The sequence below is a fragment of the Ictidomys tridecemlineatus genome, chromosome 10 (assembly GCF_052094955.1).
Source record: "Ictidomys tridecemlineatus isolate mIctTri1 chromosome 10, mIctTri1.hap1, whole genome shotgun sequence".
NCBI classification, from domain to species: domain Eukaryota; kingdom Metazoa; phylum Chordata; class Mammalia; order Rodentia; family Sciuridae; genus Ictidomys; species Ictidomys tridecemlineatus.
This window is the reverse complement of record NC_135486.1, coordinates 32,685,388-32,706,521: the sequence shown is the minus strand read 5'-3', so window position 1 is coordinate 32,706,521 and position 21,134 is coordinate 32,685,388. Positions and strand designations below refer to the sequence as shown.

At 41.3% G+C, this 21,134-nt stretch overlaps 1 protein-coding gene, 1 long non-coding RNA gene and 2 other non-coding genes across 8 annotated transcripts in view; 2 read left to right on the top strand and 2 right to left on the bottom strand.

Moving 5' to 3' along the window:
* Positions 1–5,548, bottom strand: part of Mdm4 (MDM4 regulator of p53) — a 35,983-nt gene extending 30,435 nt beyond the window's left edge. For 3 of the 5 annotated variants that reach the window (XM_078022658.1, XM_078022659.1, XM_078022660.1), the window contains exon 1: positions 5,417–5,548. The gene's annotated coding sequence lies outside the window, so the exon portion shown is untranslated. The remainder of the gene's footprint in view (positions 1–5,416) is intronic. The other 2 variants (XM_005330297.4, XM_013360822.4) reach the window with 1 other exon arrangement.
* Positions 5,549–5,596: 48 nt separating this feature from the next.
* Positions 5,597–9,620, top strand: LOC144367186 (uncharacterized). Its single transcript, XR_013426482.1, has 2 exons — positions 5,597–5,850; positions 7,768–9,620. It is a non-coding gene; the product is annotated as an uncharacterized LOC144367186 (long non-coding RNA).
* A 2,074-nt stretch (positions 9,621–11,694) lies between these two features.
* On the top strand, positions 11,695–11,767 carry Trnak-uuu (transfer RNA lysine (anticodon UUU)). Its single transcript has one exon. It is a non-coding gene; the product is annotated as a tRNA-Lys (tRNA).
* Positions 11,768–12,119: 352 nt separating this feature from the next.
* Trnak-uuu (transfer RNA lysine (anticodon UUU)) lies at positions 12,120–12,192 on the bottom strand. The gene has a single exon. It is a non-coding gene; the product is annotated as a tRNA-Lys (tRNA).
* Positions 12,193–21,134: the final 8,942 nt, after the last annotated feature.

The following is a 21,134-nucleotide window of genomic DNA, read 5'->3' as shown; positions in this document are numbered from 1 at the left end:
TTTATTTCTCTAAAACTTCTATTAAATCAGATGCATCTCTACATTTACTCTACTTTTCTTCTTGCGTTTTGTGTCTTTTTCCTTATTGTAAGATTTTCTTTTTTTTTTTTTTTTAAAGAGAGAGTGAGAGGCAGTGAGAGAGAGAGAGAGAGAATTTTAATATTTATTTTTTTTTTTTAGTTCTCGGCGGACACAACATCTTTGTTGGTATGTGGTGCTGAGGATCGAACCCGGGCCGCACGCATGGCAGGCGAGCATGCTACCGCTTGAGCCACATCCCCAGCCCCTGTAAAAGATTTTCTTAATGTCTCAGTTGTATCCATTCTGTTATGCTCCCCATGTATAATATAACTATTGTATTCTTCATGCCTATTATTTGTTTGGTTCTCCCAGCCCCTGTGAATTCTTATTTCAAATTGTTAACATCTTCCTTCATTTCTTCTAGAATGATTATCAGTAGTTAACTTTAAATTACTTGTCAATCTGTCCTCACGTTTCTGTTCCAATTAAGCCTATATAGTTTCGATTAAAGTATTGGTGTCCTTCAACTGTATTTTTCAGGGGAGATCTGATCAGGTACTCTAACAAGTGAGGCATATAGGGGAAATCCAGACTCCAGCCCATCAGCCCCTGTAAGCTGGAGAAAGAAATGAAGGCTCCAGTAGAAAGCTCCACTCCAAACCAGAATCTACAAAATCACTCCTCAGATCAGGGTTTCACTCTTTGTTCCCCAAGGACAGAAACATGATAGAGATTTACCAAGACCTAAGGATAAGGGCCAGAGACTGCCTAAAGTCTTTGTCACCACCTGACTCCCAGTTTGTTTTTCTCAACTCCTCACAAGCATGGGTACCAAGCATGGTACTTGAGGGGAAGTGAACTAGGAATCTCTGCCACAGGTGTGGAAAAAGGTAACTCCAAGGTAACACCGCAGGAAAGAAATAGGAGCAGTTTTCCAACAGTTCCTTTTCCCTACAGTTGTATTCTTACACAGCCATGCCTGACACTTATTTCAAGACAGTCCTTTCTTGTTCCATCAATTCAAAAAGATCCCCATCACTCATTACTTCTCACAGTATTTTCCTTTTATAGTTCTTCCAGGCACGACTTTGGGGAAGGGAACCAGCAGTCACGCTAGTTCAGCATAGAGATGGGAACAGAAAATGACTTCTTGGCAGTTTTGAAGAATTTAAACCACAGTGAGGGTTTCTTACATTAACACCTGGTAGAAAGTGTTGTCCCATTAAAAAGATAATGAATATAAGATTTTTGAGGAAGTGTTTCTGAGAAAATGCAAAAATAAGAGTAGCTCTTAAAAACTGTCCTTTTGTAAAAGAAACATCTAGAAAGGAAATCTACAATCAATAAAGAATCTGTATCAGGAAAAGGGCTGATGAGACTTTTATTACCCAAGAGACTTTATCTGCATAACAAGACAACCTTTATTCACCATACAATTCCTTCCCTCATTCTCCCATAACGCATGTGGCCATCAACCCTAGAACCCCCAAAACCCAATGCCTTGAGTAGCTCAGGAGGTTATACAAGTTTCAATATTTGACCTTTTTTCCAGTCTTTATTTTGTGAGAATTTGTAGGTACATGACTATGTTTCTCTTTTTTCTCTTATTAATGTCTTATGTTAACTCACAGCCCAACGAATCTAGAAAGGTAAACCATTTTTCACAACTTATAAGAGGTACTCCCATATACATAAACTCGTTCCCCTCAAGCTTTCTTGCTTTCTCTTTTTCTTTTCTTTTTTTTTTTTTTTTTTTTTGGTACCAGCGATTGAAGCCAGGGACACTTACCACTGAGCCTAGCCCTCTTTTTTAAATTTTATTTAGAGACAGGGTCTCACTAAATTTCTGAGGCTGACTTTGAACTCAAGATCCTCCTGCCTCAGCCTCCAAAGTTGCTGGATATACAAGTTTGCATTACTGTACCTGGCTACAAGCTTTCTTTACAGATTTTCGACTAATTTTTCATTCCATCTTGGTATTCTCCAAGTCTCCACTTCCACCACTCAACACCCACCATTATGAATGGCAAACTCAATTTGCCTCCTTTACCACTCACCTCTCAAGAGTTTTTAGCATTGAGTTTTCAAACTGTTAAGTTGTACCCCAATAGGCCTAAACACTCCCTCAGAATTAATGAATAGAAAATAAAACAATGCTTAACAAAATTATATTTTATACCATGGAAGGAAACCATTTCTGTTACTCCAAGTAGCTAACACTTACTGAACATGCTTGGGAATCTGAGGCAGGAAGATCCAAGTTCCAGGCTAGCCTGGGCAAAGTAATAAGACCCTGTCTCAAAATAAAAATCAAAAAAAGAAACAAACAAATAATAGCAGCATGAAATGTGGACTAGAGATGTAGCTAAGTGGTTAAGGGCCCTTGGGTTCAAGCCCCAATACCAAAAAAGAAAAGAAAGCATGCAGGGCCCAGTAGCACACACCTATAATCCAAGCAACTCAAGAGGCTGAGGCAGGAGAATTGTAAATTTGAGACCAACTTCAGCAATTTAGCAAGGTCCTTGCAACTTAGCAAGATCCCATCTCAAAACAAAAAAAATTAAAAGGGCTGGTGTTGTGGCTCCATGGTCAAGTGCTCCTCCATCCCCAGTATCCAAAAAATAATAAATGAAGTAGTTGGTTTTTGTTTTGTTTTTGTGGTACCAGGAGCACTTTAATGCTGAATTACATCCTTAGTCATTTTTGGGTTTTTTTTTTTGAGACATGGTCTTGCTAAGTTGTTCAGGCTGCCCTCAAACTTGTGGTGCTCCTGCCTCAGACACCCAAGTAGCTAAGAGTACAAGCATGCACCACCATGACTGCCTGAAAAATGAATATAAAAAGGGGTGGAGGTGTAACTAATGATAAAGCATCCCTGGGTTCAATTCACAGTACCACCACATTCTATATTAAGCACTTTCAGATCATGCATTTTTTTTTAAGAGAGAGAGAATTTTTTTAATATTTATTTATTTTTTTAGTTCTTGGCGGACACAACATCTTTGTTGGTATGTGGTGCTGAGGATCGAACCCGGGCCGCACGCATGCCAGGCTAGCGAGCTACCACTTGAGCTACATCCCCAGCCCTAGGATCATGCATTCTTTAAAGCACTTTTCATATAATAACACATTTAATCCTTAGGGAGATCCCAAAAGGTAGACAGTATTGCCTCAATGGCAGAAAGAGAACTGAAGCAAAGAGAGAGAAAACATGCCCAAATCATGGAGTACAAGTACTATGGCTGCAAAAGCCACAACTATTCCTATTACTCCCCCCATGTGTAATAGGACACAATACAAAATTTATTTTTCACTGGGGGGTATGATTAAAATTTGAAAGCCTTAGTACTTGTCTTTTCTTTTCTCCAAAACTCAAAAATTTTTATTCATTCTTCTACCTAGGTCAAAAGTCACTTCCTTAGTCAACAGTTTTTCTGAATCCCAAGGGAAGCTAATGATGCCAAAGCACCTCTATTAAAATACTTACTTGGGGGTGAGGGTGTAGCTCAGTGGGAGAGCATGTGCAAAACCTTGTGTTCAACAGGAGCACACACACACAAAGAAAGAACCCCACATATTTTTATCTTTTCATCTGTGTCCCTACTAGACTGAAATCCCAGAAAGCTGAACAGTTAGTTTTATTCATCTCAGAGATGATAAAAGGGTGGTTTCCACCCTATACTCAGTCCAAGAGACTCCTATATACCTCATCTTCAAATCTCTACCTTTAAAGACAACTATTGATTTTAAGAGTAAAATAAGGGGCTGGGGATGTGGCTCAAGTGGTAGCGCGCTCGCCTGGCATGCGTGCGGCCCGGGTTCGATCCTCAGCACCACATACAAACAAAGATGTTGTGTCCGCCGAGAACTAAAAAATAAATATTAAAAAATTCTCTCTCTCTCTTTCCTCTCTCACTAAAAAAACTAAAAAAAAAAAATTCTCTCACTCTCTCCTCTTTCACTCTCTCTTTAAAAAAAAAAAAAAAAAGAAAGAGTAAAATAAAAACTTATCAGCAGCAGAACTAACTGTTCTATAACTTCCTTAAAGCTGTGGGAGCCAGGTGCTCGCCTGTAATCCCAGCAGATCAGGAGGCTGAGGCAGAAGGACTGCGTGTTCAAAACCAGCCTCAGAAAAAGCAAGGCACTAAGCAACTTAGTTAGACCCAATCTCTAAATAAAATTCAAAACAGGGTTATCGATCTGTCTCAGAGGTTCAGTGCCCCTGAGTTCAATCCCCAATAGGGGGGGGCCCTGTGGGACCTATATTAAACACCAGTTTTCAACCTTTTCAACTGGAACATAATGAAAACAATTTTTTCCTTTAAAATTTTTTACGCCAGGAAATAACGTAAAAATACATCCACAGGGATCTGGTTTCAGATATTTGTTGTACAACACTATAGCACAATACTATACAAGTCTTTAAAAGAAAGAATTGTATGTATTTATAGAAAGCAGCCCATGATATAATCTGAAAAACTGAATGGAAAAATACATACAAAGGAGTGCCCTTATGATTTAAAAATGTGACTTGGGGTACAATCAGAAAGGATAAACATCCAGCAGTTAACATTAGCTAGCCGGAAGAGCTGGGTTAGGAATGTTGGACTGCTACCTTTACACACTTGTGTATTTTGCACTTTTAAGACTTGTGATCCCCACCAGTACCGTAAAGCAAAATATTGTGAAATAAATACTTTTAAACTAAAATACGTTTTCATACTAGGAAATGTACGGGGAGGGGAATACATCTGAACTGATGTGTCTTAATACTTAATACCTAAAGACTCCAAATATCTTTGACTCATAACTGTTCCGCGTGCCAACGTCCTAAGGCCAAGAGCAGCCCATTTTTAAACTTCAGCAAGTACGACCACCATCGAGGTGCACTGATTAAAATAACTACCCTGGAGCCCCATCCCAAGATAAGTTTCCGTAAGTCTGGGTGTGGCCCCCAAACGGGCATTTTTCAAATAAGCATTCAAATGAGGCAGACAATTCGCAGTCTAACATGATTAAACCTCAGGTCACGCCAATATCATCCTTCCCGTCTCACTCTCTCCCCCCGGCTCTCCTCCAAAGTGCCTCGGTACTCCTCAGATCCTGCGCCGAGTTAAGCATCTTCAACTAGACTACTTCGATTTTAAGTTTCGGCTGGCCTCCCTCCGCCTCCATTTTCTCTTCCGCGGGCGCGCGTTTCACAGCCCTTCCCCCACCAGCCTTCCTTCCGCCCGGCGCGACCGTTCAGCGCCGCCACCCACGCCACAAGTTCCTCCAGCCCGCTCCCGCGATCCGAGGCCCGCACAACTGCGACCCGCACGGAGGCCAGCTCCCCCCTCTCCACCTCCTGCTCCGGTCCTCCCGACACCCCGCATACAAAACCCAAGATCCACACCTTATGGTCGCTCCATGAGTCGCTCCCCCTCGGAGCCCGGGGGGGGGGGGGGGGGAGGAGTGGCAGTCGCAGGTCCTAAGCCCTCGGCAGCATTTTTGAAATGGCGAGGAATGAGGGCGCAACTTCCGGCCTCGTAAAACCCCCCCCCCATCTCCTACGAGAACTTCCGGCGAGGCCTCCGGAAACCATAGATGGGGCAACTGGAGGACTACGAGAGCTAGAAAGGCTGGGCTCTCTACCATAGAGTAGATCCTGGTCCGGGGAGAGAGTCATGCACCTGGGCGACTGGAAGTTGAGGTTTCGACCGAAAATATTTGGGGGAAGTCGTAGGGTCTTGTGATAGTCACAGAAGTAGCCTAGGAGATCACGAAACAGGGAAGGGAGAAAGTTTAGAACAAAATCAGAGGAGGCCTTCAGCTCGTCGGAAAAATTACGTATGCTTCCTTGCCACTGTTCCTTAATGTAATTTATTCGTCGTTATGCCCCTGGGGTGGCCGGAGAGCGAAAACGGAGCATCAAGCGTTGTCACTAATTGGGAGAGATTAGATTGGTATATTCACAAATAACTGCTAATTATGTGACAAATACTAAAAGAGAGGTGCCAAGAATAGTGAGAGGGAGCTTGCTTGGATCACACAGCCAGGCCATCTGGTCTGATCTCTCCCAAAGCCACAAAAGCGTCTTCAGCACTTCTGTCGCGTCCAGGAAGAGGGCATTACTCCTCACTATCTAATTTCATTTATTTTCTTTTCCTTACTTCCCCTCCCCCTCCGTTCTTTGTACTGGGGATTGAACCTAAGGGTGCTTTACAGCAGGACCACATCCTTAGCCCTTTTTTATTTTTTGATCCTAGCAATTCCAACTCCTCAGCCTCCGGAGTTGGAATTGCTAGGATTACAGGCGAGGGCCCGGCTCTCATTTTACTTATTTCAGGATGATCCTGAGATTTGCAGGATATTCTGAACTGTAATATTTTGCCTGGCAATTTCTTTTGGTTTTAACGCTGTCCTTTGGAGAACAGATTAAGGCTTCATTGCTTCCCAGTATGAATACTGCTCAGTTATTTGAAGACAGCTACCAATTTTCATCTCCAACCCTCTCCCTGATTTCTCTGCAGGATAAAGACCCCTTGGTTTTTAATTTTTTTTTTTTTAACTTTGCTTGGAGTCTCCCGACCACACTGATCGCTCTCTTCTGTTTAAACATGGCTCCTTAGATACCCCATGCAAAAGAAAATTAGGCAATAACCTTCCTTAATTTGCAAGTTGCCCCTTGCTCTACTTCTAGCATAACTTCCCGCATGGCTGGAAGATCTAGAAGCTGAAGAAATAATTCCTTTCTCACGGTTGTTTACAGCTAATTCAAAGGGAGCAACCTCTCAAAAAAAGGAGGGGAGGGCTTTTTGGGGTGAACCACTGTCAATCTCACGCCCCCATCCCCTTTGTTTAACTTCCAAACAGGAATTTGTTTTGTATCTTTCAAATAGCATTTGGTTAGCTTAGGTCCCTTCCTACTGTCTCCCAGAGACAGTAAAAAGAATATAAATATAAAAATAATAAAGGCTTGATAAATACGTTAAATATTTATGGAATCTTAAAGAGTAGAACTTTTAGCTGAGCTGGCAGTGCAGGCCTGTGATCCAAGGGTTCAGAGCCATTGAGAGGCCCTGAGCAACTCAGTGAGACCCTGTCTCTAAATAAAATACAAAAAAAAAAAGGGCTGGGGATGTGGCTCAGTGGTCGAGTGCCCCTGAGTTCAATCCCTGGTTGTCTTGTCTCTTCCCCACCCCACCCCCCAAAAAAGAATAGAAATTTTTCCATCATGATTGACACTGATTTTTGATTAATCATTCATCTTCCAGTAGTATTGGGTTTTTTTTTCCCTCCTTTGACACTGAAAATTGATCCCAGGAAGCTTTACTACTGAGCTATAGTCCAAACCATTTTTCCCCCAGTCCTTTATATTTTTTAAATTTGAGAAGTTCTCACTTAATTGCTGAGAATCTTGCTAAGTTCCTGAGGCTGGCCTTCAATTTGTAATCCTCCTGTTTTGTTTCCCTAGTCTGGGATTACAAGTGTGCACCATCACACCCAGCTTGCAAATTACATTTTTGTCATTATTGTGAAGTTTGGTGATATTAAATTGTGTATGTTGTCCAGGCTGTCATGAACTTTTAGCCTCAAGTGATCTTTCTGCCTCAGCCTCAGTTGCTAGGACTACAGGCATGTGCCATTATAGCCTGGTTACATCACATTTTTTTACTCATTTCCTCTTTTTATGATATTTAAGGGCTAGGGGTATATTTAGTGGTGGAGTGCTGACCTTGCATATGGTGTGATCATATCCTCTAGATGTGATCCCCAGCACTGAAGAAAAAGAAGAGAAGGAGGAAGAAGAGGAGAAGGAGGAGAACAAGAAGAATTATTTAAGTGTTTTCAATTTTCTGTTACAAACAATCCTGCTGTTGACACTCTAACTTGTCTCCATGCGAACAATATAGAGAATTATTGACTGTATATATATATATTGTTCACTCTATTATGCCAATGTCTTCTCCAAAGTAATTATAAAAGTATACATTTCTAGCAGAAGTGTTAAGAATTCTGTTGCTCCACATCTTTGCATTTTCACATCAGCATTTTCAGATTATTTAAAAAAAAAAAGCATGATAGATATGAAATGGTTTCTCCTATGAAATAATTTCCCATAGTGGTTTATTTTATATGTTCATGATTAATATAATGAGTATTTTTTCCATAATTATTGACTTAAGTTTCCTCATCTATGAATTGCCTAAATATTTTGTCCATTTCTCTATCAGACTGTCTTTTTCTTATTATATAATCTGGATACTAGTCCTTCTTGGTGATAGGTATTACAAATAACATCTTCACATCTGTAGCTTGTTTTTACTATTTTTTTTTTTTTTTGAGAAAGTGAAAGAGACAGACAGAGAGAGAGAGAGAGAATTTTTTTTAATATTTATTTTTTAGTTTTCGGCGGACACAATATCTTTGTTTGTATGTGGTGCTGAGGGTTGAACGTGGGCCGCACGCATGCCAGGCGAGCCAGCTACCACTTGAGCCACATCCCCAGCCCTTGTTTTTACTATTTAATGTTGTCTTTTGATGAACAGAAATTTCTAATGAAGTAAAATGTATTAGTAATTTTCTTTGTTTTGTAAATTTTAGATATATTTTTAAAGTGACTCTTCCCTGTCTGGGTCATGTATTTTGTTCTAAAAGTTCCAAAGATATGCTTTTCCCATTTAAGTCATTAACTTATGTAGAATTGATTTTTGTGCATGTTGTAACATAGGATTCCAATTTTATTTTTCAATTTGAATAATAATATTATGGCTCTGTTACTGAATCCATAAACTGAACATAATTCTGTAGCTCTTGAAATAATCATTTCTTCTTATTTAACATTATTATTGAAGATTTTGTAAAAGAACTATAATTCAAGTGGAGCCTTAACAAAACTAGTAGGAGCTGGATGCAGTGGTGCATGTCTGTAATCCCAGCAGCTTGGGAGGCTGAGACAGGAAGATCAGGAGTTCAACAGTACCCTAAGTTCAATTCCCTGTACTCAACCCCAGAAATAAATAAATAAAAATAAAAAGGGGTATGGGGTGTGGCTCAGTAGTTAAACACCCCTGGGTTCAATTTGTGGTAAAAATTTAAATACATAAAAACAATTAGGATTTCAAGAGGCAGAGGTGGGAGAAGGCATTTGAAGAAGAGACATGGCATTAAAAAATGAGGAGAGAAAGAAGGAGGGTTCAGAAGACACAGACTGAGAAGAGCCCACTTTGACGAATTGTTAGTTGTTGTGTATAAGATTGTGATAATATTGAATCACACTAATATAGTAGCCACTGGCCACAGGTGGCTTGAAATGTGGTGAGTGGGGTGTGCTGTAAATATAAAATATATACCATAAGATATGTTCAAGAGGGCTGGGGTTGTGGCTCAGAGGTAGAGTACTTGCCTTAGCATATATGAGGCACTGGGTTCAATCCTCAGCACCACATAAAGTAAAATAAAGACATTGTGTCCGCCTATAAGTAAAAAATAAATAATTAAAAAATAAATAAATACCAGACTTCAAAAACTTAGAAAGGAAGAAAATTATGTGAAATATCTTGTTGATAATATTTTATATTGATTACATGTGTTGAATAAAACATTATTAAAATTAATTTCAGCTGTTTCTTTTTACATTTTAAAAGGTTACTGCTAGAACATTTCTAACTTCAGTTGTGTTATACAGTTCTAGTAGATGGTGCTGGTATAGAATGTTAGCAAAATAGGCTGGGCCTATTTTATGGAGAACTTTGGATGCCTGAATATTCAAAAGTTACTGTAAGGAATAAATAAAAAAAATTTTAAAAGTTACTGTAAGGACTGCCATTAAAATTTAATGTGTTATTCAATATGTAGTAAGGAAGAATAAAAGGTTCTGAGCAAAGAAAAGCCAGTCTTATAATAGTCCTAATTTCATGGCTCAGTGTCCCATCTAAACACAACCAGCTTTAGAAACCATTCTGCATTAGTTTTGAGTAGAATTTGCATATGATTTTTATAATAAAGAGTATTTAATATGATAATCATTGTGATTGTTTTTAATATAACATGAATGGAACAAATCTGATGTGTTCCCCTTTGAGTGGGAAACTTAAATATTAATGTGACAGATTTCTAATAGCACCTCACTAATTAAGGTATAAAGTTCTTCCTTTTGCCGGGAATTAATTTTGTCAGCTTTTATGATTACATCTGCCTCCACTCTAATCAAATATGTTAATTCTTTGTTGAAGGTGGACAGCTTCAAGGACTGGTAAAAGAGCAGAACCCATACAGCTTTGTTATTGTGACATCTTTGCCATTAAGTCTTTTTTTCTTAAAGGGCCATTAAATCTTGATGTGACCTCATATATACCTTTTTAATATATATTTTTAAGTTTACATGGACACAATAACTTTTTTTTTTTAATTTTCATGTGGTGCTGAGGATGGAACCCTGTGCCTCACACATGTGAGGCAACCTCTACCACTGAGCTACAACCCCAGCCCCCCTGTATACTTATTAAATGTCAGACCAGTTATAAACAATTTATAAAACTATCTTATTTATTCTCATGATCATCCTATTGTCCCCAGACACAGAGAAGCAGTTAGTTCAAGATTACACAATGGCAGTCAGGATTCAAACAGACACCCCCTACCTTCAAAACTCAAACTTTGTGGAAGCATTTATCCTTTTAGTTTTTGAGTGTGTGTGTGTATATATATGCACTCCTTTCTTGAAAAAAGAGAAAAACAAAAGCAAGCAATTTGAACTATTCTAAACAATATTTTCAATTTCCCAAGTTGTTTTTGTCTATATTTTATATTAATGACTGCATCATAACATTCCATATTAAGGCTATACCATAATTGATATAGTTATTGATATAGTTATTTATGTCATTTCCAATAAAAATGCTATGATCAGATATCTCTCCTGTGGTCAGATGTTTTTTATGTCCCTGATTATTTCTTTGGGACAAATTCCTAAAAGTGGCTTTGCTAGACCAAAGCAGTCACTCCCCAATTAAAGATTGAATTGAGAGGAAGCAACAACGTCAGTTAACAAAGATCCCATACTCAACTCCTCTATGAGTAATTCTCAACCAGCTCCTTAGCAGAGAGAGAGAGAGAGCTGTGCTCAAATTACAGACCGCTGCGAGAGGTACGTTTCCAACACCAAGATCAGGGTAAGCTCTCCACCGCGTATTCAGCATTTCTGTTTCCGACTCCGTGGGGCTTCTACCCACAATGTTACCCTGGTGCTCTCTCCTGGGGTTTGCGCCCCGAAAATTACTTGGACGCCTTCAGGCGCCCTACAGGGCCACCTCACCATCCCTCCAACCCAATGGTTTCAGAACGGCAGGTTTATATTCTTTCTCAGACTTTTTTCTTGTTGCTGCGGAGTTAGCGCCGATCCACTCTGTTATCAACCGTGAAGTAGGACCCCGTCCCACAGCCCTTCAGAAGTAGGAGCTCATTTACATTGGATCGATGTCTGGGTGTTAGGCACGCACACGTTTGCAATTCGGGATTGGCGGGTGTTGCTGGCGAAAGGTGCAGAATTTGGTCCTCTTGTTTTTCTTCTGCTCATAAAGCTCGAATTTTAAAGTTGAAACCGTTTTGTGAAAAGCCGGGACAGGATTAGTTACAAAACACTTCTTATTTTTATGTAAGATGGTGTAGAGGCGCCCTCTCTCCGCAAGAGCCCGGATAGCTCAGTCGGTAGAGCATCAGACTTTTAATCTGAGGGTCCAGGGTTCAAGTCCCTGTTCGGGCGCTTCAGTTTTTGGCTTGAAAACTGACCAATAAATTATAATTACATCTGAATTTATTAATGAGTTCATTACTTCGCATGCTTCTTATTCTTTTGTGGTGAGAACACGGGGGATTTCGTTTTAACCCTTTTTTTCCCTTCCTCATTTGCAATCCGAAAAAATGTCTCTCTGCTCACAACATCGACATATGAAACCTCCATATCCTGTTCACAGTCACCTTTCTCTCTATCCGCCCTAAGAACACTTTTCCCAAGCACATTCGGAAATCAATGAATCGAATTCAATTTAAAATGGAGGCACGTTCGCGTCGGGCTGGGCTACCACAATTACGCAGTTGGGAACAAAAACCACAGCCGCCCGAACAGGGACTTGAACCCTGGACCCTCAGATTAAAAGTCTGATGCTCTACCGACTGAGCTATCCGGGCGCTCTCCGTGCACCTTACTCTTCTGTTCACTTGATAGATAGGTAACAGATTATTTCTCTCCAGTGGATTAAAATGTCTAATAAAAATTTTTTTTGCTTCATTTATTTAAGGCATGTGTCTTCAAGATTTTTCTCATATTTAATGTTTGGTAAATTTCCAACATCTAATAAATTCTCTAAAAGGAAATTAATGGTAGTCAATTACAAGAAAACAGCAAATAAAGTGAACGTTCAAACTTCAAAGGCACGATTGCGACCTCTTTTTATTACACTTTCTCTCTCTTCTATTACTCCCCGGTTAGAACCTCTTAATTTTACTTATGGAGCTAGATTACAGCATTTTTCCGATTGATGAAAAATAACACTTTCATTCACCCCACGATGCAGCTGTTAAATGAGCATTCCTCAGTAGAAAAGAAGGAAAACCACGTTCAATCCATGAGCAGAGGAGTTAGTATCCTAGAAAAACAGACGTGACTGCAGAAAGGTGAGTCCAAACTTAGGTTGTAGGAAAGCGAGTTTAGAATTTTATTGTGAATTTTGATTGAGCTTTTCTTTCCTCCCTTTCAGGCAAGTCGCAGGTTTTAAGACAGGCTCACTGTGTGAATCATTCCAAAGTAGTATTTCTTCGTGTGCACCAGGGGGAGCAACATGAAGTATTAAGGGTAAAACTCTCTGGATCAGCCTAGTTTTTCCTAAAATCAGTTCATCAGCACTGACGCATAGGGTGTGGAACACAAAATTGTGGAGTTTCAAAGACTGATAAGGGAATTCATTTTTGTTTCTGGGAACTTGAGGCTTCTAAACACAATGGACAACAAAATAGCCCAGCCTCAGTGGAAGGAATTTTTCTTTCCTAGAATTGTCTGGTTCTTTTGGAACAAAGACCAACAAATTGTGTTCTTCTGAATAGGTCTTCAGGTTTCCACGTGTATAAAATCAGGGAAATTGATTAGATGACCTCTAAGAAACCTTTTAAGTCTAAAGTTTTACCTTTCTGTTATTTTTTTTTTTTTCTGCTGTGAATAAGATCACAAGGAGCAAGCTCAGGTACCAGAAAGTAGAGATTTAATGCAAGAAATATTTTTATTGATCATTTATTATGTCTTAAGCTCTGTTATAGCTCTGGAGTGGGATATGAATAGGTCATGGACCCTGCTAACAGTCTAGACAGAAAAGCAGACACAAAACTGAACAATTTTTAACATAAAGTAATAAATGCAGTAAAAATTCAAGATTTGAAATGGCAGGAGATGAAGACGAACAGAGGTTAGGGCTTATAAAATGTAAGGAAACTACATGATCAGCATCTGTCAAGAGTCTTAGAGAAGAAATTAGAGTTAAATAATCACCTGCTGTGTTAGATAAGGGAAATCTTCTGGCTGTTTCTGCAAATGATGTGGGAATGAATTAAACCTCCATTTTTTTTTTGAATGGGATTGGTTCTGAGGATGAACCCAGGGCCTTACACATGCTGGGTAAGCACTCCACCCCTGAGCTATATCCTCAAGTGTTTGTTTTATTTTATTTTGTTTTGAGGGGACAGGGTATTGCTAAATTGCCCAGGCTGGTTTCTCCTGCCCTCAGCCTCCTGAGTAGCTGAGATTCCAGGCATGTGCCAGGATATCAGACATCCACATTCTCAAGGAAGTGAAATGGTGTCTGTTCAGGCTTCCTTAGAGGGGCAGGAATAGATAAAGGGGACTTCAAAATTCTGTCATACTCAAAAGCCTTGTTCCATCATATTCTTTTTACTTCAAGATAATAAAGACATGTGTTAAAAATTAAATAGACTAATAATTATAATGCACCAGTCAAAAGGAAAAAGTTAAATAGACTAAATGGGATTGACTAATCAATACGTTGCTTATTGGCTACCTACTATTTCCATAGCTGAGAGTTACAGCCAGGCTTAGTGGAGAGGAAAACAGTAAAATCTGAAGGGAACATGGAGAATGCAAGGTACACTTAGGAAATGACAATCTGGCCAGAGCACAGGGAGGTAGAGAGAGGTAAGGCCAAACTAGAGACCGGTGACCAGACTTTTAACAGGCTATGAAAAATAATTTTAACTATAGCAGTTGTGAGCTATTGAACTTGCTAACGTTGAAAAGTCCCCCTGAGGTAGCATGAAATGAATGTGTTTCACCTATGATATATTAAAAACACCATCATTAAGTACCATCTTGTACCTTATTTACAATCAAATCTTCCCCTTGTACTTCAAGCTTCTCACTTTGATAGATGTTGAACCTAATTTTCTCCACTAGAGGGCAGGCTAAACCCACAGATTCTACTTTTTTTTGGGGGGGTTTGGCTTTGTGGGATTTTTGTTTGTTTGTTTGATTGTTTTGTTTTGATTTGTTTTGTTTTGTTGGTACTGGAGATTGAACCCAGAGGGCCTCTAGCTAAATTCCAAACCCTTTTTATTTTGAGACAGGATCTTGCTAAATTGTCCAGGCTAGCCTTTAAATTGTGACCCTCCTGCCTCACCCTCCTGAGTAGCTGGAATTATAGGCATGTGTCAGAATGCCTGGCATCACTGAAATCTTAAAACTTTCACTCTCTGTATCATGTGACTTAGATGATGTCTGAATCACTGTGTTTCTTCCTGTGATCTAGCTCTAGGTCTTCAAATACCAAATATTTACTGAGACCGCTTTGAATCAGGCAATGAATTAGGCCCTGAGATTCACAGTAGATATTTTCTTGCCCTTTAAAAGCTGCTTCTAGGGCTGGGGATGTGGCTCAAGCACGCTCGCCTGGCATGCGTGCGGCCCAGGTTCAATCCTCAGCACCACATACCAACAAAGATGTTGTGTCCGCTGAGAACTAAAAAATAAATATTAAAAATTCTCTCTCTCTCAAAAAATAAAAAAAATAAAAGCTGCTTCTAGTGTAGTTGCTCTTTTCTTCTGTTCCTAAAATACAACACCCTGTGATTAGTGATACAGCCCAAGTAGCTCTCAGGTATGTGTAGACAGTCTTCAGAGTCACGTAGGGAAGTTTCCTAGAGAACCAGTTGGAGAATGTAATACTTTGTTATTGCTGCTGTAACAAATTACCACAAATTTTGTGAATTCAAACACAAAAATCTATTACCTTACATTCTGTAGGTCAGAAGCCCACCATGGATCTCACTGGGCTTAAACACAGGCAGGAGAGCTGTGTTGCTTCTGTCGACTCCAGGGGAGAACTTGTTCCTCCTCTTCCTTGTCTTCTTCATCTAGTCCCATCCCGCAGCTCAGGAACTCCATCCCACAACTCAAAAGCCAGCTGTATTGCATTTTCCTAGCAATTCCACCATATCACATCTCCCTCTGACTTCAGCTGGGAGAAATTCTCCACTTTTAAGGACAGAAGTGATTAAATAGTGCTCACCTACAAAATCCAGGATAATCTTTGGATCTCTGGATCCTTCGCTTAATCCCATCTGCAAAAGCCTTTTCACTTTGTAAATAACACACGCACAGGTTCCAGGGATTGGGAAGTGGGCGCTTCTTCCTTCAGGAGGGCCATTATTCCACCTACCATGTACAGAGGCAGCCCCTAAAGGAAGAGGCTAGAGGTGGGGGTCTGGGGATAGGAGACCCTTCCCACACAGGGGGAAAAGCTTTGGTGAGAGTAGTGTGTGTTCTAGGAACTGCAAGTTTGGTAAGGCCAAAATATAAGTTTGTACTGGACTGAGAGGTTATTTATTCAAAACACATCTATTGAATACTATGTGGCTGGTCCTGTTCTGGGAATTCAGACATGAAAAAGACAAAGTCCTTGTCCTCTGAAACGAGAATGAAAAGCCAGGACAAGTCCTGAAAGGCTTTGAGACTTTTTTCAGGAGTTTCTTGAGTTCCAAGAAACAATGTACTCATTCATGTGACACAATTTTATTGAGAACATGCTATGTGCTGGGCACTGTTATAGGTTCTGTGAATACAGAAGAGTAAAAACTAAAGTTAAAAAAAAAACCTAATCCCTTTATGCTAATTGATTTTAAACAAGGGAAGAAGTTTGTGCTGGAGGAAAAAAAATGGAGAAGGAATAAGACTGTAGTCAAATCCCTTACTAGTCCTTCATCAAGATTTAGTTTTTCCTTAATTATACTTCCCTCTTGGGCATCTCCTCTTTTGTCAGGAGCCATTTTTTTTTTTTTTTTGAACCCAGGGGCACTTAACCCCTGAACCACATCCCCCATCCTTTTTATATTTTATTTAGAGTCAGGGTCTTGCTGAGTTGCCTAGGGCCACACTATACTGCTAAGGATGGCCTTGAGCATGTGATCTTCCTACCTCAGTCTCTCTGAGTCACTGGGATTGCAGGCATGTGCCACCACGCCCTGCCCCTTTCCTTATCCCTCCATTGTAGCTATCTTGCAAACCCTGACTCCTACCTAACATGCTACACCAAGCTCCAGGTGTAGAACACACTGAAGAAGAAAACATTCAGAATGAAGCAATGACATACTAGAATATACAATGCTGGCTTTCTTCAGTTCTGCTAATCCCATTCAAAGGAGATACTGCTCTCATTAGTTGACTTTTTTTTTTGTGTGTGTGTGTGTGTGTGCACACGCGCGCATATATATATATATATATGTGTGTGTGTGTGTGTGTGTGTGCACGCGCACACACATATATATATATATATATATATATATATATACACGCACTGGGGACTGAACCCAGAGTCTTGTGTGCTGTGCCACTAAACTATATCCCAGCCCACTCATTCCTTTCTATAGCCGTTTTAGCCTTTAACCACTTTTCTTAAGCCCTCAACCATCTTGAATCCCTCACTCTCAGCAGATTGCTCAAAGACTTATCAAGGAGCAATCAATGTTCTAAACATCTAGTTTCTTTGTTTACCCATCTACAAAGGCATCTGTTTATACCCTTCTTTTCAAAGATACCCCAGGCATCTTCCAATCTTCCATCCATTTTCTCTAGGACATTTTCATTCATCACTTTCTCTCTCTCCCTCTCCTTGGTTTTCTCTTTCAACACATGAACATGTTTACTTCTTATCTTTAAAAGAAACAAACAAACAACCAGAGGCTCAGGAGGCTGAGGCAGGAGGATCATGAATTCAAAGCCAGCCTCAGCAACTTAGAGAGGCCCCTAAATAAAATATACAAAAAAAGGGTTGGGGATGTAGCTCGGTGGTTAAGTGCCCCTGAGTTCAAATCCCTGCTACAAAGAAAGAAAGAGAGATAAAGAGTCTCCCCCTAATCCTGTATTCCTCTCTATCCACTGTCTTATATTTCTTCACTTTCGTTGCCAAGCTTCTAGAAAGAGTGTGTCTCTCTTACTCTTTAAGTCACTGGAACCTGGTTTAATGGATGAGTCCCACTCCATAGGTACCAGTGACTTTCCTGCCATTCCTAAGGGCATCTTCCGGCCCTGTCCTCCTAGATGTCCCTGCTGTCCTGTGCTAACCTTTCACTCTCTCCTGACAAGCTTTTCCATCTGATCTTCTTCTGACACTCTGGTCTCCAGTTTTTCTCCTACCCTCTTCAGTTATTTCTTCTAGATTTCTTTTGTAGGCCTCTTCCTTCCTCCATACGCCAGTTTTTATATAATATAGTCCCATTTCACTGACCGCCCGTAACCTAGAGCCCAATATTGATATCACTTTCCACACCTTTATTTTTATTGTCATAAGTCCCTGGTCTGCTAGACATTGCTAACTAGGCACTTGACAGACACTTCGAACACAAGCTGTTCAAAATTCAACTCATGATTGCTTTCCCAACACTTAGGCCCCATCTTATGGTCCCTAATCTAGGGAATGGTACCTCCTGCCATCAGTTCCTAGGCATGAAGAGGGGGGTGATTCAAGATTCCTCCCCCTCCCTCATTCCCTACATTCAATACACTGTTAAATATCATTGATTTGACATCCTGTGTCTTTTATCTGTCTGTTCCTTTTCATCTCTCTGTCACAGTTCCGATTCCCTGATCTTGCAGTATAAATATAGCCATGGTCTCTTTGTTGAGCTCCTAGTCTGTATTCCTGGCCAACATTCCTGGTCAGAAGCAAATGGCACACTCCAATTTGAGGGGGAATCTGGGGGGGAGTTAAAAAAAATAATGAGGGTTGGGGGTGTAACTCAGTGGTAGAATACTCCCCTGGCATGTGAGAGGTTCTGGGTTCACCCCATGCTCTGTAGGAAGAAGGAAGGGAGGGAGGGACAGGGGGAAAGAAAGACAATTTATAAAACGTGGGCAGGGGGCTCGGGTTGTGGCTTGGGGCTGGGGTTGTGGCTTGGGGCTGGGGTGGTGGCTCAGTGGTAGAGTGCTCACCTAGCATGCACAAGGTACCAGGTTCAATCCTCAGCACCACATAAATGTAAAATAAAGATATTGTGTCCATCTAAAGCTTAAGAGTAAATTTTTTTTTTTTTTAAAGTGAGCAGTATATAGGAAAGCCCCAAGGAATAACACATAATACACTGGGCCAGTAGCCAAGCAACGTTTCCATATCCAATCCTGAAAAGTCAAAGGAAGGGAGTGAAAAGGGGTGAGACGGCCATATGATGGGGGCTATCATCTTTGGCTGAAGTGACCCCAGAAACAGAGATCCTGAAGAATAAATGTCCAGACCTCCCTGACCTTTCCCCATCCAGCCTCTTTCACTCACGGCTGTGCCTATTGGCCAGCCCCCACCAGGAAGACAGAGGACAGAAGGATCTGCAGGGACAAAGGGAAGGCATGTGGTGCATCTTCCAAATCCTCCTCTCTGCTATGGCCAGGAGGGTTTTTTTCTGGTTACATCACTTGTTACATCATTTGTCTACAGCCAGATTCTCTGTCATCTACAAAATCTGAACTTTAGCTAGGCACAGTGGAGCATGACCATAATTCCAGAGATTCAGGAGGCTGAAGGCAGGAGGTTCACAAGTTCAAACCAAGACTCGGCAATTTAGCAATGCTCGATGCAATCTATCAAGCCCCTGTCTCTAAACTCTCAAAAGAAAAGATCTAGACTTATGTATCTCTACAGCTGTGTGACCTTGAGTAGTTCACCTCACCCTTTAACATCAATAATAACTCCAGGTTTTCTTTCTTTCTTTCTTTTTTCTTTTGGGGGTTTCTCTTCCTATTGCCTTATCCAGGACTGCCTGCATTTAATTCCTTTGCATTCCGTCCCCAGATTTCATGAGAACAAATATCAAATAATACCAAAAAGTCCTTCAGAAACAGGAACTCACCTTTTATATTGCTTTATCCTACCTTATGTAGGACTTCCTCTAATTATTCAAATTCTCTTCCCTATAGATAGTGAAATAAATGGAGACTTATAAAACTCTCAGGGAAAAAGAAACCTCAGGAAAATGACCCATTGCAATCTCCCTAACAGAATCCCCCTGCCTGCTGAAAGTCAGCCCACCAAAAGTAACTGACCAACTCCTCCCATGACCTGGCCCTGCTAAACCCTATAAAACTCAGATCCTTGTTTGTAGCCCATGGCCATTTCCCCCTTGATATGTAACCCTCGTTGTTAAAAAAGCATCGCTGATCTGATGAGGTCTTTCTTTCTTTCTTTCTTTCTTCTTTTTTTTTTTTTTGTATTCTCTTTCATTTGCTTTTAAGATAGTTATCCACTTTTGGGGATATAGACTCTCATCCCAGGCTAGAACTCTTATGATTTTAGGATGACCTTTAACAATTGTCTCTTGGAGAATCCTGTTTGGGTTTGTTGCAATGTTTCATATTAATGAGAAAACTTTTAAATGCCCCCACATCTTTTAAAAAAGACTTTTCTGGGGAAAATAAAGTTTTAACAAAAACCCTCTAGTGAACCCAAAGACAGACTGCAATGGTAGTAGCATCTTGACAAAGAGGAAGCTTGGCAGCTGTTTCCATGGGAGCCTTGGCTGGGGAGCTGTGGGCATCTGAGGGAGGCTGATGGCTTGAGACCTCGGACACCTGATGGGACGCAGAGGAGGGAGGCTGAGAACCAGCTGTTGGTCTTCCTAATAAGACAAGAAAGAAGGAAGGAAGGCAGAGGAGAGAACAATAAAAGGTACTTGGAGACTAGAGAGCAGTTATCATCCCAACCAAACGCAGGAGGAGCAAGCCTATTATGGGGTCGAGCCTTTAGGAAAATGCTCTGGAGACCACCGCTCAAAGAAAAGTACCCAGGGTCAAAATTTAGGACACATTTTATGCAAGTTTTCTCCCCTGCCCTAGTTGAGTTAGAGGGTCTCCTGCCTTTCCTCCGCCCTCAGCTTGGAAAACCCACTTGGGCGAATGGAAAAAGGAATGAGGTTGTTTAAAGTGGGGAGACAGCTCCCTGCACCTGCACCTCCACCCACAAGGTAAGGGGTTCTCTCGGGAATCGCTAGCAAATTTATGGGGGAAATTCCTCAAATCGACAACTGAACCTCCACACTGTGGCACTTCCAGCCCCATGATTGATCTGGCTGGCTTTCGTCTCACCCAAAGCCAACGGGTTCCAGCAGGAAAAAGTAACGACCATCTGCAAAAACCCTCATCCAAGCGAGAAGTGGAAATCTGCGCTCTCGGGTTTTCAGAGCCCAACTTGACGCCAGCGCGTTTCTCTTCCCCCACGCACTGGCACGGAGGGCGGGAGGAGAGGGAGGGAGCAGGGGGCGGCCGGGGTTCCCGCCGCCGCCCCGCCCTCCAGCTCGCGGCGATTCGGCGCTGCGGCTGGAGCTGGCGGCCGGCGGCTGCCTGTCCAGGCAGGGTCTGGCCGATCCTCGCGTCGCCGTGCAGTGCGCCGGCTGTCCGGGAGATGGCTTCTCCCCTCTCGCCCGCTGCTCCGGCTTTTGTCTCGCCCGGGGTTGCCTGACTGCCAGCTCGCGCACGCTCTCGGCCGAGATCACTCCCCGCTCCAGGTTGGTCCTTGCGCCCTTCGCTGCCGGGGACCCCAGAGCCGGCGCGAGGCGGGAGAGGGGAGCCGAACGGGAAGAGGCGGCGTGCG